Here is an 18117-nt window from a genome sequence, read left to right on the forward strand (position 1 = left end):
GGAGTTAAAGGCAGAGGTATTAAATAACAATCTAAGGAAACACTAGCAAGACACCTACAATTCAAAGAACAAAGGGCGCTAGCCTTCTGGTTTACTGTAGTGCTGCTATTCCAAGTCACTAAGAGACTGCAACCTTCCATCTGGCCACACCTGTGTGCTCAGAGCAGGTAATCCTCCTGGTCTCACCATGGGGGGTGGGTTGGAGTAGGGGGCCTGAAATCTTCAGGGACTGCGTCTCTGGGTGAGTGTTCCCAACCACTCTCAAATCCTTTTTTCCTTTGGGACACAGGACCAGAAATCAGTCAGTTTTACCAAGGGTAACCTAACCCCTTCAAGGAATACCATTAACATTCAGAAAGAGGGTGTGAGGAGAAATGGCAGAGCTTCACACGTGATCATTCTTGGTAAAAATGGAAAGCACACTTGCCAGCCTGCCTATTAAATCAATCAGGGTATCGGCAGTGTGTCCCGGGGGACTGGATATTAGGGATCCTGGTAAGTGCAGCCTGACCACTTTTACAAATCCTTCTCCACTGGGGTGCATCCCGACAAGGGAACTCTACTTGGCACAAAAAAGGGAGGAACCACTGATACACGCAGCTGCATGGTGAATTTTAAAAGCATTGTGCTGAAGGAAAGAAGCCAGACTCAAAAGCTTTATGATCCATACTAGAGGCCTGGTGCACGAAATTCGTGCACTGGCGGGGGGCGGTCCTTCAGCCTGGCCTGCGCCCTCTCACAGTGCGGGAGCCCTATGATCAATCACCCCGCAGAGGGAGGCCCCGCCCACCCACTGCAGTGCTGCTGGCCAGGTAGCCTGAGCCTCCCTCTTTGATCCGGGCTCTGCGATCAATCGCACCCATCTTGGCTGGCCTGGAGCCAGTGGGTGTCATAGTGTGGTAGTCTGGATGGTCGTTCCGCTATTTGGTCGATTCGCATATTACACTTTTATTATTATAGATGGCATTCTGAAAAATGCAAAACTATGGGAACAAAAAACAGATCAGTGGTCAGCATGGGCTGGGGTTGGGGGAAGGTCCCCCTCAGCATGGGAACTGCCCTCTTAAACCTTATCCTTCTCTGGCTACCATCCTGTCTCTCTCCTGACTGCAGCCAAGCATTTTTAGAATTCATGTCTCTACTTCCCTAATGTCCTCAGGGTCTAGAATAGTGCCTGGCCCAGAGAAGGTGCACAACAGGTGTTTGTTGAATAATATACCACCACTTGCTTATTCTCACCTAGCCCCCTCTAGCAGGCTCCAGCCATTCTGGCTCCACCTTTGTGCTGGAACATCCCTGCTCCACACCACAGCGTGCAGCACCAATATGTGAGGTATAAGCCAGGTCCGGTCAGCCCTAACCACTCACCCTGTAGTCCCTTGGTAGGGCCTTATGCAGACTAATGTCCAAGTTCCTCAGCCTTGCTCTCCACTTCTCCAGCAGGGGCCTGAGCCTTGCCACCATGTCAGCCCCACCCCACCCCTGTGGACTGTTCACTGCAGGCTCCTGCATCTCCCCTTGACTCCCTTCTCTTTGCTCTAGGCATTCGCTTGGCATGGCCCTCTCCATTTTGTCATTTACTACTCTTCATCAAAACACTATATCCTTGCCAATCTCCTACTGGGGCACGAGTGCCTCAGGGGAGCTCTGGATACCCCAGTGACTCTCAGAGGGCCTAGGTCCCAGACAACTACACAGCACAGAACTGTGAAAAGCTCACTGAGATGGGCCTCAGTCATTCATGCCTCTCAAGTCAAAACTGTCCCATAGCTGTCACTCACTCAACGAACAATCTCCGCCTGCCCCCTCACCCAGGGTGATGCTGTTTCCCCCTCTACTGCTAGAGGACACGGCTAACCCAACTGCACTTTGGCCAGAAGTGACTTGAAACAAACCCGAAAGTTTACTTTGGACGGGAGTTAATAGTAAAAGTTGGAAGACATCTTCGAGACGATAAACACCTCCTTCTTCCTTTCTTCCAGCTTCTGGCACAGCACCTTCCTCTAGTGGAAACGCTTTCTGGGAAACAACCACAAGGCTCATGACTAAGGGGCCATCAACTCCAGGGAGGATAGACAGGGAGAAGAAAACTTCACTGAAGCCATAAAATGTGGTTCCCGGCTTCTGAAAGCTGCGATACCACTTCTGTAATCTACTTCCATGGTTCTTATAAGAGTCAGAAGATGCTCAGGTCTGGGAGCTGAGTTTTTAAAAGTCAGAGAGATTTTCGAAACCCTGCCCCTCACCAGGAAGAGAGAATAATACCCCCAAAGTTCCCAGAAATAAATGCAGAAATAGAAAAGGCACCTTTTGAACTCCACAGAAATTATTCTGTAAATGTAGAAGGTTGTCAGAGCAATACAACAGAATAAACATCTCTGATAATGAAATATTATAATGCAAATAGGCACTTTAAAAATGTCAAGTTAGCTATGTTTTTAAAAATAAAAGAAAACTGTCATTTCTTTTACTCCCTAACTTAAGTAGGAGGAAGCCAGAGAGACTGTCAAACTTGTACAGCACAACTGGACTTTGAGATCACACTTTGGACACGTTCAATTCTGAATTTTTAAACATACCAGTATCCTTTGAACAATAACATTCTAGTTCACAAAGACACTGAGGAGGCTACAGACTTCCTGATAAATATATTAAAGCTCCCTGAGGGAGAAACAAGTCCTCTTCTGATTGGCTACTGTGATTTCAATGGGCTGAGATACATGTTTTATGTTGAAAACATTATTAACCAGCTGATGGGGCTGAAGAGAAGGGATGATCAAATAAAGTGAACTTCTTCAGAAAACCATAAATGGCCCTTCCAGCTTTCTAACTACCATAAAAATAACTTAAACATTTTACAACAGAAAACAGAAGTAACTTTTTTTTTCATAATTTCAACGTAAAGCTTTAAAAATATTTTCTAATTTAAGGCTAGAAGACATAATGATTATTTTTAAATGGTTAAAAATTAGAAAGTCTCAAAGGTAAGCCACAAACATGTGGAGTAATACTGAACATTTCTATTTCTGTTCAAGCACCAAATAGTGCTGGCAGTTAATGAATATATTCATCTTTACTTTATAACTAAAACAGTCAACTGCATTTACAAAATCAAAAATTACTAAAACAGAAATTTGTATTTTCTATGAAACTTACTGAAAATCATATAGAAATTAGTATGATCTTATCATCAGAATAATTTCCTTCTGATTTTAATTTTAAAATGGAAAACCATAAAGTCTATTAAGAACTCCGTGACAATTGGTAATGTGGGACTATAGAGTTAATATTGTTTGTTTAGGAAAAAGGTAAATAGCTCGCTCCAAATTCTATTTTAAAAATTCAATTCATTATTTTCTTAAAGGAAAATGTCCACTTAAATATAAATACTAACAAAGGTTCTATATTTTTTTAAAAAGATCCTCAGAACCCCTGGGCTAATGCCTGCCAACTAAAACACCTACTATGAATTTAGTAATGGGTTATGCAAACATAAATTACAAGGCCAGACATTTTAAAAGGAAAAAAAGGTGATTTATTGACGTGCTGGAGACACGGCAGGATAGAAGCACTATTTCAATTTTCCATATATTCCTCAACACTGCAGATGTGCTAATGCAAAAAGAATTTTAAAATAAAAATTACTCTCAGCTCTTCTGGTTCTAACATATCAGTTCATTTACTTAAGAAGGGTTTCCACACAACTCATTTCCCACAGTTATAATCTATAATAAACCAGATTAAAATGTTTAATCTAGTTTCAAGTACAAATGGATTTGAAAGAAATAGAAATATTTCCCTTATCTTACAGCAGCAAAAAAGAGCTAAACCACAAGTTCTATTCTTCACTATATTAGCCAACCTGCCCAGATCATATTTTTTACTTTAATCCCTTCATTCCTATTCACGGGTCATTTTATTTGGAGGTGGGATGGGGTAGGTGGGGTATTGTTGTTGGAACCAGTACTTTTTTCTTTATCTTGGCCAAGTAATCATTTAAATATATATGAAATACTTTTCATGGGTTGTTTATACATTAACAAAATAAATAAACATTTCCTTGTTGTCAACTTTTAATTAAAGGAAAGAGAAGCTATCACCCTTCTCTAAATAGGCATGGGAACTGTACTGGGCTGCAGAAAATCCCTGAACACACATCGACAGAAAATGAATCTTTCTTTTTCTTCCTTTAATCAATGGTAGACAGCTTCATAAATGGTCATTTTTGAAAGCACATGGAACTGTGTGTGAGGCTGAACCAGCCTATCTCAAAAATAAACTTGAAAACACTCTAATAGGAAAGAACACATATTTTAAAATGCAAAGGTACAAAACAACACCTCTGAATTTTGGCAATGCATTCTTCCCCAAAAAGCTAATTCATACACATACGTACACACACACACACACACACACACACACACACACACACACGATATGAGTTCCTGGCACTTTGATTATGTGAACACACCTGACCCCAGGGAAATAGGCTGAGACCAGCCCCATATTTCAGACAAACCAAACAGCCAATAGACAGTAATGGCTTTAAGCTACTGATGACCTGGGCCAAAAATGAAGAACCACTTAATCTTCTGAAGGAAACTGTCAATGTTAGGAGGCCCACAGCTGACCTTTCCCCTGATCTTAATCACAGCCACCTATGATAACAGAGTGGGGTTTATTTTCATGCCTGGCTCCAGACTACAATGATCAATCCTTCAATTTTGACTATTTTGTATCCACACAGTGAACTAGAGTAAGTAAGAGTGTATAGTTTTCATGGATCCCTGGAGTCATACATGGAATGAAATTCATCCAAGAATAAGATCTAAAATAACTCCATCAAAACTCTAAACACTTTATAAAGTCTCTCCATATTAACCTACAAATTCAATGAAATTCCAATAAAACCCCAGCAGAATTTTTAAAATGGAACCAAATAAATGATTCGAAAAGACATATGAAAGAATAGTCTAGATCAGTGGTCAGCAAACTCATTAGTCCATAGAGCCAAATATCAACAGTACAACGATTGAAATTTCTTTTGACAGCCAAATTTTTTAAACTTAAACTTCTTCTAACGCCACTTCTTCAAAATAGACTCGCCCAGGCCGTGGTATTTTGTGGAAGAGCCACCCTCAAGGGGCCAAAGAGCCGCATGTGGCTCGCGAGCCACAGTTTGCCGACCACGGGTCTAGATAATTTTGAAGAGCAAATGAGGGTGGGGGCCTTCCCCTACCAGAAATCAAGACTTAGGAATGCTATGAAAATAACGGTGGTAATTACACAGTAATAATCACCAGAGCAGTATAGGGTTGGTGCAGGAACACACAAGCAGACAACAGGGATGGGCCAGGAGCCTAGAAGGGGGCATCGCAGCTGACAGAGGTACTGCAGGCAACTCACTGGGGAAAGGTGGACTGGATGGTAATGGTTTGGGGATGAAAGGCTCTCGATGGACAAAATAAATTGGATCCTCACCACCCACACAAAAGCTTTACAGGCCTAAAGTGAAAAGCAAAACCAAAAAACTATGGCAAGAAAACACGAGAGACTGTCAGCATAGGGACAATTTCTGAAATAAGATTAAACTTAAAACATAAACATTATATCAAAAACTGGAAAAATTAGAAAGATTAAAATTAAAATTTTCCAGGTGACAATTGCCCCATAAACATAGTGAAAGGATAGGTCTGGGAGGCGACATCAGCAAAGTACACTTGCACAAAGAACCCAGATTCTGAATATTGAAATTTCCTACAAGAAAAACAGCAAAACAGTCCAGTAAGAAAATGGGCAAAGAATATGAGCAGTTAGGACATAACAAAGGAAACTGTATAGGCTATTCTTTGTACAAAAGGTATCTTCACCCACATTAGAAGCCAGAACAGGTAGCGGGAGCTGGCCAGTGGGGGAATAACAGCATGCCACTACCCTGGAGAGCAACTACCTGGTGCAGCTGTGACCAGAGACTGCACTTCTGGGTGTCCACCCCAGGGAACTCCTGAGCTCACTCCCTAGGACACGTGTAATAATAAAGTGTCAACAACCAAAAATCCACTTGCCATCTCAACAGGGCAATGGATACATCTCCTGTGGTTCGTGCACACAGTGGAATAGTGTGTCCCAACTTAAAAGAATAAACTAGATGCATGTACACACTCAGCTACATTTCTAAAAGGTAATACTGGGTGAAAAATACAAAGTGTCAAGGGATATATATATATACATATCCCTTTGCATATGCATACATATCCCTTTGCATAAACCCATTTATATAAATAGTAAAATACATGTATATCTAAAATAATATCTATAGTTTATGAGGGTGTAAACATTGTAATGAGTGCAAAAAAGCACATGGAAATAAAGTATCGGTTTTAGAACGGGGTTCATATCTGAGGAAGAATGGAGGGGGGAGACATGGAAATGGGGTTTTCACTGTAATCTTTTATTGATATTTGAAAAAAGAAGCATCGGAAGCAAATGGGCAAAATGTAAACATCTACCTAATCTTCATGAAGGACAGGAAAGCCTTTGTTTTGTTTTCTATATTTTCCAGAATGCTAGAAATTATTTCATATTAAAAAAAATTAACCCCAGTTTCATGCTTCATGTATAAAAGAACTACTGCAGGTAAAATCCTGAGTGAGGCTTGAGTGGGACGCAGGAGAGGCAGAGGTGGCTGAACCTTCTGAGTTTTTCTGCCTGAGCTGCTCCCTAGGTTAAGAACAGGATCTGGTTGATGCAAATCTTTCTCAGGGCTGAAAGGTATCCCTTACCTTACAAATGCAATGTTCTAATGGCACAACAGGGAAGGCAGTGTGGGAGGTACCAGGCACTGAGGTCGCACCCACCCCCACAAGGCAGAGACCCTGGGAAAAGCTGAACTGTTGTCAACTGTCCAATCTCAGGATACTTGATCACAGACCTCTTTGCAGCCAGCCCTCTTTAAGGTGTCCCCAGTATAGTCAGTAAATAAATAAATATGGGGTCAAATTGGGGCCCCAATTAGCTTTCTGAATTAAAATGGTGACCTTTCCAATGTAAAGCAGGGAAACACCAAGATGGGGTCCCGTAGCTGAAAGTTGCTCAGGATGTAAATTGTTCCCTGGAGAAGTAATCCAGACTGTTCTCTCCCTTGAATGCACAGGAAATTCTATCTGTTGGGGAGATAGGCAGGGAGGGTGCCTGCATGTGGCCGGACCCCTCTGGGGCAGAAGCAGGCTTTGCAAGCCTGGACAGTGGCCTCCAGAACTCAGTATTCCCCATAGAGCCACTCTGGCATAGACCTGCAGCTGATTGGCCTGTATTTGAAACCTCCAGCCAGTGCCACTGGCCATTGGCTGTGACATGCTAGGGGACTCTCTCCTCTCTGGCTTCAGTTTCCTTCTCTTTAAAATGGAGATAAATACTGTACCTATTTTATAGGTATTCAAGGGCACACAGTGCTCAGTAAGTGTCAGCTGTTGTTATTCCTGTGTTCCTGCCGTGACCAGAGCCCTCAACACAGAGTGGCCCTGGTACACCCTGTTTCACACACAATGGTATCACCATAACTGCTTGCTGTACGTATAATGAATTCTGAATAGAAAAACCCCAAGAGGTAAATTAGGTGAGGCCTACTAAGAAGAAAGGGCAACACCTACATCTTGGCCCATGGGGAGGATGAACCCGAGAGAGCTTGAGGAGGGAAAGGGCCAAACTCCATAGCCCTCAATTCTCAGCCACACATATTGCATCACCACCTCCTTTCTCAAACAACAGTGGCACCTGGCTTGCTCAGATCTCAAATCCAGTCAGTGGCAGAGCCAGGAGCAGAAATCCAAGTGTCCAGATTCCCAATACAACACTCTTTTAATTATATCAACTATACCAGGCATATATCTTCCTGTTAAAATACTGGGCCACAAACAAAATTATTATACTCTGCATGGCAGACATGTAACGCTCCTTGTAAACTTACTTTTTATGCAACTCACATTTGCAAGTTAAAACCAAGAACCAACATTAGTCAATAATCAATATTCAATGATTAACCCCACCCACAGGCCCCTGGCCAAAGAAAGAAAAATCTAAGCCAACAAATCTCAGGATCAGTGGGACTTGTCATCCCACTGTCTCTTTCTTGACTAACATAATCTCAAAATTAAAGGGAAGATTTTCCTGTGCTTTGGCTTATAGTAATTCCTAAGTAAACGTTAGAGTTTAGCCTAATTGCTCCTCCCTGAGTATACTCCCACTAAATGCACCCCCCAACACACAAAATCCTTTAAATGTATGTCACTTCAAAGAAGACTAAAAATCATTTTTTAAACTAGAAGAAGAGAAACCGCTTACAATTAAATGAATAAAAATTGACTTCCAGAAGCTAAAAGGAGACAGTTTGGTACAGTGGTCATGGCCTGGTTATGGGAGCCTGTCTGCCTGGCAGGCAGGTGGCTAACACTCTAATGTGACACTAATGACACCCACTTCCTGGGGTAACTGCAAGGGGCCCTGAAATGTCTGTGAGGCATTTAGCATAATGCTTGGCTCTTAGTAAGTACTCAATAAATATTAATAAATAACAGTTCGCCACGATTTCAACCAAATTTTATGGCTTTCACATTTAGCCATTATGCCCTACAAGGATATTTATTGAGAAGAGGCTGTGAGATCCTTTCCGCATCCAAATTGTTATTACATCCTACATAGCATGGCATTCTCCATTCAAAATGCATGGCAGATGAGGTTACTGACCAGAAAGATAAGTTATTGGCTACTCTCAAAGAACAGCTTCCAAAGAGAGTCCAATGGCAAATATTTCCACTCTACGAACAGTAAAGCTAATGCAAAGGGAGAGAAATGACCATCTAGGCACATGGAAGGAACACGTTTTTATTTTACTGACTCTATTCAAGTCTGCAGTAGAAACTAGGTTTATAGTTTATAGTTTATAGATCTACTGGTCTTCTCTATGCTTTAAGAGTATTTTTAAAATTTTAGTGTTCATTTGTAACTTTAAAATCCATTCATGAATAGTACAATTTCTCCTTTCAAAAGATTAGATATTAATAACATAACATAACGTGCCACTTATTGAGCTTCTATTATTCACCACGGTTATTCTGGATATTCTATAACATTTTGTCAGAGTTACAATAACTCCAAAATAGTTGTCATCACTCCCATTTACTGGGTGAGAAAATGGAGGCTCCGAGAGATTATACAACTCAACATGGTCTCGACTAAACTTACACACCACACCAATCTAATTACAGTCTTTTCCTTTGGACAGTTATTAAACTCTCAAATACTTGGTCTGTTATACTTAAAATAGCCCTTTAAAAGCTGCTAGACACACGAAGGAAGCAACACATGGGCTCAGGAAGGAAAGGGAATGTCGGTCCTGTGTCGACATTTCAGCGAGTTTGGACAGACTGCCTTTCAGCACTCACAGAAAGTGTGGCCTGGGGCTCGAGAGGCCACCCTGCTGCCCCTAAGTCAGGGCTCCACACACAGTTCTCACTCAGTCATGGAGCACAGAAATTGAGAGATTAACTCTTCACTGATTGCCTAAGAATTCACTTTTCAGTAAGGTCTCCCTCTCACTCAAATGTTCCTTAACTTTCTAATGTCCAAATTAAATGGTGTCCCTGGTCTTAGAAAGTAGAAGGACTGGATCTGATGCCTGAAAGTAATTGGGTGATAAGAGCAAACAAAGATAAATCAGGCCTTTACCGGAAAGGCATTTTAGGGACCCCAGTGCTAAACAACCTGCTAAATTCATCAAGGGGGCGGTCTGTGCAAAGGGGTATTTTCCATTTTTTGATTCAAAAAACTTCCCTTAACTTCCTGAAGAACCTCCACCCATCCACACTCACTCACTGCCATACTGTCCTGCTTTAGTTCTTATCATACCTGAAATTATCTTACATGTCAATTGTTTACTTAGTCATTGCCTGCCTGCCCCTCTTTGAAAACTGGAAGCTTCTCTCAGTGCCTGATGTATCTCAGCACCTCAAATTGCCCATTGCCCCTGGACGGGTGCAGAACTACTTGTAGATGGAAGGGAAGGGAAGGAAAGGAGGAGAAAACAGAGAAGAAAAGTGTTTATTGAGCACCTACTGTACCCTCTGTGTACATGAATTCATTTCCTGCCTAGTAGCTGGGACATTCATTTTTGGTTCTGCTTATTTTTATATACAGGGTCCAACTCTCAGAATGTTTAGTGACCTCCCTCAAGGTCACTCAGCCCAAACATCGATGTCACCACTTACAAGCTCTCCACTCCACTCCCGGTCCTGGACTGTACATTTACCTTCCAGGAATCTAATCTACTCCTCATCATGACCCCCTGAAGTAGGCGGAATACAGTTTGGCAGGTAATGGAACTGAGGTTAAGTCTCTGTCCCAATGCTAGTGAACCAGGGAGCTACTAGGACTTGGTTCAGTCTGCCCAAGACGGAGGAAATTCCTCTGCTCTACAGGCCTCCATGATGCCTCAGAGCATGCTGCAGGGTCTCTGGAATGTGGGGGGATGATGTGGCCAGCTCTTACTGACTTGGGGCTGAATGAGGGTTAAGTTACATTCACTATCACACTGGAGGCAGGTTTTCTCTCCTAGGAACCCAAAAGAAACAAGAAAGTAACCTCCTGGGTTGGTATATTGGCTTAAAGAGTTTAATTGGTAACAGTTAAAAGTTCACTTTTAATTTTTAAACTTTTGCTAGTTAAAATCTTATTATAACTCAACAGTGGGTAATTCTAGAATGATTAACATACAAGTTGATTATTTGGGCTTTATAATTTTGCCAAATACCAGAGTAGCCTTTTTAACACTAAGTTGCTACTGCCAAAATGAAAATTCACCTGATACTTCTATGATTTTCTTCAGTCTAAGAGCACAACTGCATAAAAAAACCTATGCAGGGATTTCCCACACCCCCCACAAGAGAGACATTTGTGCAACTATCACCACTTACTAATTCCAGGACATTTTCACCATCTCCCAAAGGAACCCCCAAACATGAGCAGTCATTCCCTATTTTTCACCCCAGCCCCTAGCAACCCGGTTACTAGTCTACTTTCTGTCTCTATAGAACTAGACAGTTCATATAGATGAAATCATATAATATGTGGTCTTTTTGTGTCTGGCTTCTTTCACTTGGCATGTTATTTTCAAAGTTCATCCATGTTGTAGCACGTATCAGCTTCATTCCTTTTTATTGTTGAATAATAATATTCCATTGTATGGACAGACCACATTTTATTTATCAATTCATCCATTGATGGACAATTGGGTTGCTTCTACTTTGTGGTTATCTTGAATAATGCTGCCATGAACATTCATATACAAGTTTTTGTGTGAATGTGTTTTCAGTTCTTTTGGATATATACCTAGGAGTGGACATGTAAGGTCATAAGGTAACTCTATATTTAACTTTTTAAAGAATTGCTAAAGAAAAAAAAAAGGCATTTCTTGAATTCTTTTTATTTAATTTTGTAGAAAAAAAATAAAATAAAATTTGTGTCAAAGCTTTATTATCTGCCTATTTGAGAAACCAATCGTACAGTGATGTAATTAGCATTTTTAAAACCTCTGTTTTGTAAAGGAAAGATTTCTAAATGCATGCTGTAGATTTGACAGGACCTTTCATACTACAATCACCATAAAGTGTCCATGGAGGTCCACAGCTAAATGAAAACGCAATGGAGGCACAGCTCCTGCCGTAAGGTCCTGACCCTTTACAAATGGAAGAAAGGAATTGTACCAGAGCTGCAGATTCGGTTACAGAGGTGTGGCTAGATTCCTGGACCCCCAGCATGAGCAATTTGTTAGATGATGAGGATGCTCGTATTCCTAGCTGGTGTCCACCCTGTGTCCCTGATCTTCTTAGCTTGTAGGCCTCCCTCCTGTCACTGCCCTTCCTAAAGGGTCCATGTGCCTAGGGGCATGTCTGTCTGCTCTCCTCTTTAAAAGTCAGATTTGTCAAATCAGCGCTATGGGCTTCAATGAACCCATTTGAGTGTCCAATGAGATACAAGAAACATAATGCTGGTGTCTTTCGTGTTCACTGATTTTAGATTCCTATAAGCATGGAAGCAAAAACAAAAGCTGAGTGGTAAACTGTAGAGCCATACTGCCTTTCATAGTCCGTTAATTTGTTTAAAACAAGGTAAGAGTTAGAGTTCAGTTGCTACCCTACACACAACCGTGTCCCATCGCAGCTAAAACGTCTGAATGCTGCTTTAAGAGTTTAGAAAGCTCCTTTAATCCTCCTTAGCTACCTGACTCACAGGGGACCCCAGTTGGGTCCTGCAGAGCAAAGACGCCCCCCAAGGCTTCTAACCAAGCTCCAGCCACAATATCTCAAGGCAGCCTGTGCAGGACGTGTCCATTTGAGTCGCGACTTTATTTTTAAGTGACTCTCTTTTTCCAGGCTGAGTCACTCCCTGCAGTGTCTATATAAAGGCTGTAGAGGCAGTGACTAAATGTATTTGGGCCTGGGCCACAACTATATATTACTCCCCCCCACCCCCCGTCCTCCCCCAGCCTGCTGACTCCTTTTCTCACAGGGAGTGAAAAAGGAGTTGAAACTTTGCAGCATCTTTCCATCCTTTTGTCTTCCTCACATCGGCAAAAAGGGAGCAGGTGACTTATGTGTGAAGGAACCGTGTTTGGGCATGTGATTTCATATCCATCCTCATCAGGGAAAAGATGACTGTGGCTCTCCTAATGAAGACACTCACTGCCCCCCCACCCCAACCTGCCAGAGTCCTGAAAGAATCCACTAATCGAGTTCATTTCAATGATGGCGCAAGATTGCTTTCCAAGTCATAGCTGAAGGTGACTCCTGATTTTTTACAACAGTTTCCCAAGAATGTAAAACTCAGAAAACACTCTAACCTGAGACAGAAAGGGCAAATTAAGATTCTGGCACTCAGGAAATGAACGCCAGTGAACAGGCAGTTCTGTCAGCAGTAAAAAGAACATTCCCTGTCACAGTTAGGCATGCTGACCAGACCAGGAGGCGGGGCTGTGAGGCTGCAGCTGGTGTCAGGCCCAGAGCCACCTGCCTGGTGGGAACAGCGACTGAGGAAGGGGTGGTCAGTCCCAGTGCTGACCCTGGGGAACTGTGTCCCAAAAGGTCAGGGCTGAGGGTTGCTCTGCTGTTGACAGCAGAAGCAAGAAATGGTGACATGGAAAGAAGCCACATGCATTGGGCAGGACAGACATAGAGAACAGATCTGGAATGTAAGCGTAGTAGACCAGGTGTCATGAGGATTAACACTCCAGAGAAGAGATGTTTAGACAAAAATATATCAGGGGGAAATTGACCAATGAGAGCTCCGGAATTGAAGCTCACTTTTAAATCTCACACAAGAGATGTGGCCCCTTCTACAGGAAATATAAATGAACCTTGCAGAGTCAGAGAGAGAGACACCTAAGACACATGATAGGGTAGGAGCTGGACACAATGACAGCACAAAAACAAACCATGAGCATAGATTATAATAAAAATCACTGCATCTCAGGTCTGCGGGTCTCCTCCTCTCACCCTCATAAAGGATGGTCCTGCCCTTACTGAAAAGAATGCCCTTACTGTAATAAAACAAAAAGCATCCCTGTGCTCTTTCTGGAAGCAAGTCCAACACTGAAGACTTCTCTTCTGACAACCAAGCATCTCATTCTAAGAGCACAGGCCGGTGAGCTGAATTCTTCCTCTGCAAACATCCTGTGTCCTCACCTTAGGGCCTGCACTGCACAGAGCTTTGTTTGCTCCAGCTTCTGGGCCTGTCGGCGGGCAGCACAGCTCCACAGTTAAGAGAACTGACTCTGGGCCCATATTGCCTGGGTTCAAGTCTCAGCTTGGCTGAGCAGTAGCTGTGGCAACCTCAAGTCAAACTTTAGTCGGGGGCGGGAGGGTGAGGAGGACATAAAAATTAACCAAGTGGAAAAGCAAGAAAAAAGCAATTCCTAGGCAGAATCATGAAACTCTAGTGCTGTCCCTTTCATGGTACCCAACAGAAAATAACTCAGTTTCCAGAAGTGAGGAATTGGCCCAGTGCCCTGGGGGTTTCTGGGTGGTGGCACCTACATGCTTCTATGTCGCCACTGATCCAATCTGCAGTCAACTTCATCAATACAGATGCCATTTGGGGCATCAAAGGTAATCCTGGCTCGCCTGTGCCTCAGATCTCTGATCAAAGCAACAGAAAAGCAGAAGGCAAGAGGGTTGGCCTACACTGCACACAGTTCTAACACCACTAGGCCCTGAGACAGCTACTGCTTCCCCCTCCCCTGCACACACTGCCACCTGGCTGGCCTTGCCCTTCACCAGCCTCAGGCAGGAGCAAAGCTTCATCCAACGCAGAGGTGTCTGTGCCTGCTGCCAGCCTGCGGGGCCCCAATCCAACCAGAGGTGGCCCGGTTCCACCACCTTAGTGCCCAGCTTGGAGGCTGGAGCACAGTGGCCTCCGCCCAGATGTCAGGGCCTTGGCAGTGATCCCTCACACAGCCCCTGCCCCTCCTTTCATCCCTCCTACCCTGGGCACAACTAGGAGGAGGGTGAAGGAGGAGTCACACAAGATGTTCCCAGAGTGGCATGCTGAGGCTGCCCATGTGTGCCCAGAGCTGTTCTCTAAGTCAGTGGTCCAGATGAGTTTCAGAGTCCAAGAGAAACTCTATGGAAATTCATGCATTTCTCAGGGGAGTGAGTCCTTAACATTCACCAATATTGCAAAGGTTGAGAAGCAAGGCTTAAAAGGAAGCCCTGTCTACCTACAGTAAGTTACTGAGGTGCTTGTGGCTTAGATCCTTCCCACCATGGATATGTGAGTGTTTCTGGGTGAAAGTCTATATGCAGGAGGTTCCAGTTGTACTATCCTAGCACTGAATAAGCGATGTCAGGATGTTCTACGGGCAAGGTAGGAAGATAAGGTTTGTAAGAAAGGGGACAGGATTTTACCCCCAGGGCCAAACCGTCTGGCACATGGAAGATGTTCAAAAGGTATCTTGTAAAATGATAAACTGTTATCACAAACCAGCTTTTGGAACACTTTGGGCTGAAATTACCTGTATTTGTTGTGTGTTTTTTAAAGTTCCCTAAACTAGCTTTGAGGAGCAGAAATCAGCTGCATCTCATGCATTCCAAGGTACTCGTTCTAAGTTAATACTAGTAACAGACACAGACTGGACGCCAGGTGCCAGGTCTGTGCAGAGCCTCCACACACACACACCTATCAATCCTGTGAGCTGGGCCCTGTCATTACACTTTTTATAGATGATGAAACTGAGACTTTGGGAGGTTAAGTAATTTGCCCAATGGCAACAGCCAGTAAGTCACCTGCAAAAATAATATGGAAAGCTACACAACCTGGAAATACCCCACAGTCTTTTATGTTCAACTCCCAATTATTAATTCAGTAGGAAATGAATGTTTAGTTACAAAATTAAAAATGTTTTTCTTTGAAAGGAACTCATTTTTGGAATCAAAGAAATGCATAAAACTTTATTTGCAGAGTCATTGCAACCTCCTTCAAATTAACTACAATTCTGAGGGTAAAAAGACATAAGCAATAATATCAACTGACTATAAAGGTATTAATCTAATGACATAAAACTGAAACTTAAAAAGAAAAAAGAATTCTAAACAAAAGATATTCAAGGCTCTGGCCACCCCGGCGCCTGCCTCTGTGTTCCTGTGGCTTGTCCCGGGGGAGTGATCCAGCCTGTCAGACTCCATCTGCCTTTCCCGAAGCCTCCTGTTAGAGCCCACCTGTCCCTCTGGACTTGAGGTTGCCCTTGGGCAGGGCCAGCCCAGGAAAATACAAATTCCCTGTCGAGGGACAACCTTACTCACCTCTGCCTTCACCCTGGTGCCTAATCCTGCATATTGAACTTACTGGATATTCAATGAACACTGGGAGGACATTTCCTTCTTACCCAGAACAAAGAGGAATGCCAGCTTTTTCACTGAGAATCAACACACTTGGTGCGACACCAGCAAGAATACCACTGGCCCTGGTCTGCCTCAGTGGCCCCCCGGAACAAGGCCTGGGCCTCACTCAGCCAACCAAGTGAAACATGAGCATCCTAGTCTGTATCCACATGAAAAGATACCTTTCCTACCAGCAAACCAACAAAGTTCTAAGCAACCTTCATTTCACAGGTCCATCTTCTAGCACGTTCTCTCTATAGTGTGGCAATGTGTTTCCTCCCTTGTTTAATAATCTGTCCAGTGGTAGAATCAGGAGAAGTGCCTAATGTCGAAGAGAAGTCGGGATCCTCTGATCTGAAACCCCAAAGTGACAATCCAATATCTCCTCTAGATCCCAGGCCCCATACTCACCAGAGCCCCCACATTTACCACCAGTCCACCTCCCACAACCCCCCTCCCTCTGTGTACCCCAGAGAATCCCAGCTGCAGCTACCCACTCCCACCATGGCTTTAAGTGGCTTAAAAATTTCAAAGAGAAGATTCTGGTTGGTGGCATAAGTAAATCTGCCAGTCATCTCTATCAGTCTTGCCTCAGGGTTCCCACAGGGACCCCCGTACAGGTTTCCAGGATGAACCTGGGATAGGAAAATGCAAGGGGAGCAATGGGGGCAGGAGCCTGCAAGCAGCTTCACCCTTCTACATTTGCTGAGATCCGTGCTGCAGCCAGACTCTCCCTACTGCAGTGGAAGCAGCCCGAGTGGGTACCAGCCTCGAACAACTAGCAGAGGCCAGAAACAAGCGGGATGGCAACTTCCATCCTCTTACAGGCGAGTTTCTCAGTCCTCTTCTCCACAGAAGACAATGTTTAAAACTGTGCCCTGAAAAAACGGTGCCCCAAATGGCATTTACCAATCAGGCTGCTTCCTTCCCAAGCCTCTTCTGTGTATTGGGATTAGGAGATAAAATGCAGTTTAAGGTTAGGTTTTTTCAAGTAACTGGCATGGGACGCAACACAAACCGTGTGAGCTGGTCCCCAGTTCCTGCAAAATAAGGCCCATTTAGACATCGATGGAGGAACTGGGCCCAGTTCAGTACAATCAACATTTATCAACTGAGTGCAGCACTAGGTGGCCGGGTGGAACATGCCCCTCCTCGCCGGAACAGGCCCTCGGCAGCTAACAGGAATCTGGGGTCCAGAGGAACACCCAAGAATCCAGTTCTCTGCTTCCTCACTGTACTTGTCGTATGACAAATTAGGTTTACTTAAGGTTGTCTGACCTTCTTTTTTCTATGGCCATTGCTGGACATATAGTCCCCAAGGGAGGGCAGTAAGAACACAGGACAGCAGATGACAGCTGCTTACTGGAACAGTGTTGAGAGTGGCTCAAGAGACAGGCATGGCAGAGGTCGGTGGGGGAAACAAAGTCAAGAACGAGAGCTTGGGAAACCCTACGGCAAGACTCTCTAGGAAGACCTACCCTGAAGTAGCCCAAGAGGAGGCAACAGAAGGGTCCTATCCTTAGTTCCTTTCTTTGCTCCTATCTTTACTCGGGACAAGATGGAACATGGAGAATAGAGGCTCCCCCGAAACTGCAGAGGGCAGCAACCCCCATGAATTACTCTGATCTGCATTTTTGGTCTGTCAAAATATGGCAGAGCCACACAGGGCAGGGTGGGGTGGAGAGGGTAAATCGTGGGTCTCAAATTAAAAGCCTTTAGGTAGGTCTGCCCCTAGAGCCCTTTCTCTTTCCCCTGAGCTAGTATGTTTTCTCCCAACGTATTTATTCTGAAAACAGAGGGTTAATTATTTGTTTCCCCAAATGATTCACAATAGCACTCACTTAAATAGCAATCTCCTTGGAACACTTAAAACAAGTCCACTTTTAAAAATTCAATTCACATACCATTTTACAGGATTTCTGTATATTGTAAATGAGGTATATTGTGAAAGTTAAAGGCACCCTCCCAGAAAGCAGCTATTCTTCCAGGCCTGTCCCTTTGTCCTCCAAGGAAGAATCTGGAGGCCTGGGAGATGGGGCCAAAGCTGCTGACCTAACTACTCCAAACACTGTCCTCCGAACACAAGCTTACACACACACACACACACACACACACACACACAAAGGAGCACATAAAGAGCACATTTCCAGTGCCCTTTAAAGCATATTTCAGGAAACAGAGGCATTTAAAA

General features: G+C 43.6%; 1 protein-coding gene across 17 annotated transcripts in view; it reads right to left on the reverse strand.

Annotated features, from left to right (window-relative positions):
• Positions 1-18117, reverse strand: part of CUX1 (cut like homeobox 1) — a 353788-nt gene that overhangs the window by 259897 nt on the left and 75774 nt on the right. The gene's annotated exons all lie outside the window — the stretch shown is intronic.

The sequence above is a fragment of the Cnephaeus nilssonii genome (assembly GCF_951640355.1).
Source record: "Cnephaeus nilssonii genome assembly, chromosome: 2".
Taxonomy (NCBI): domain Eukaryota; kingdom Metazoa; phylum Chordata; class Mammalia; order Chiroptera; family Vespertilionidae; genus Cnephaeus; species Cnephaeus nilssonii.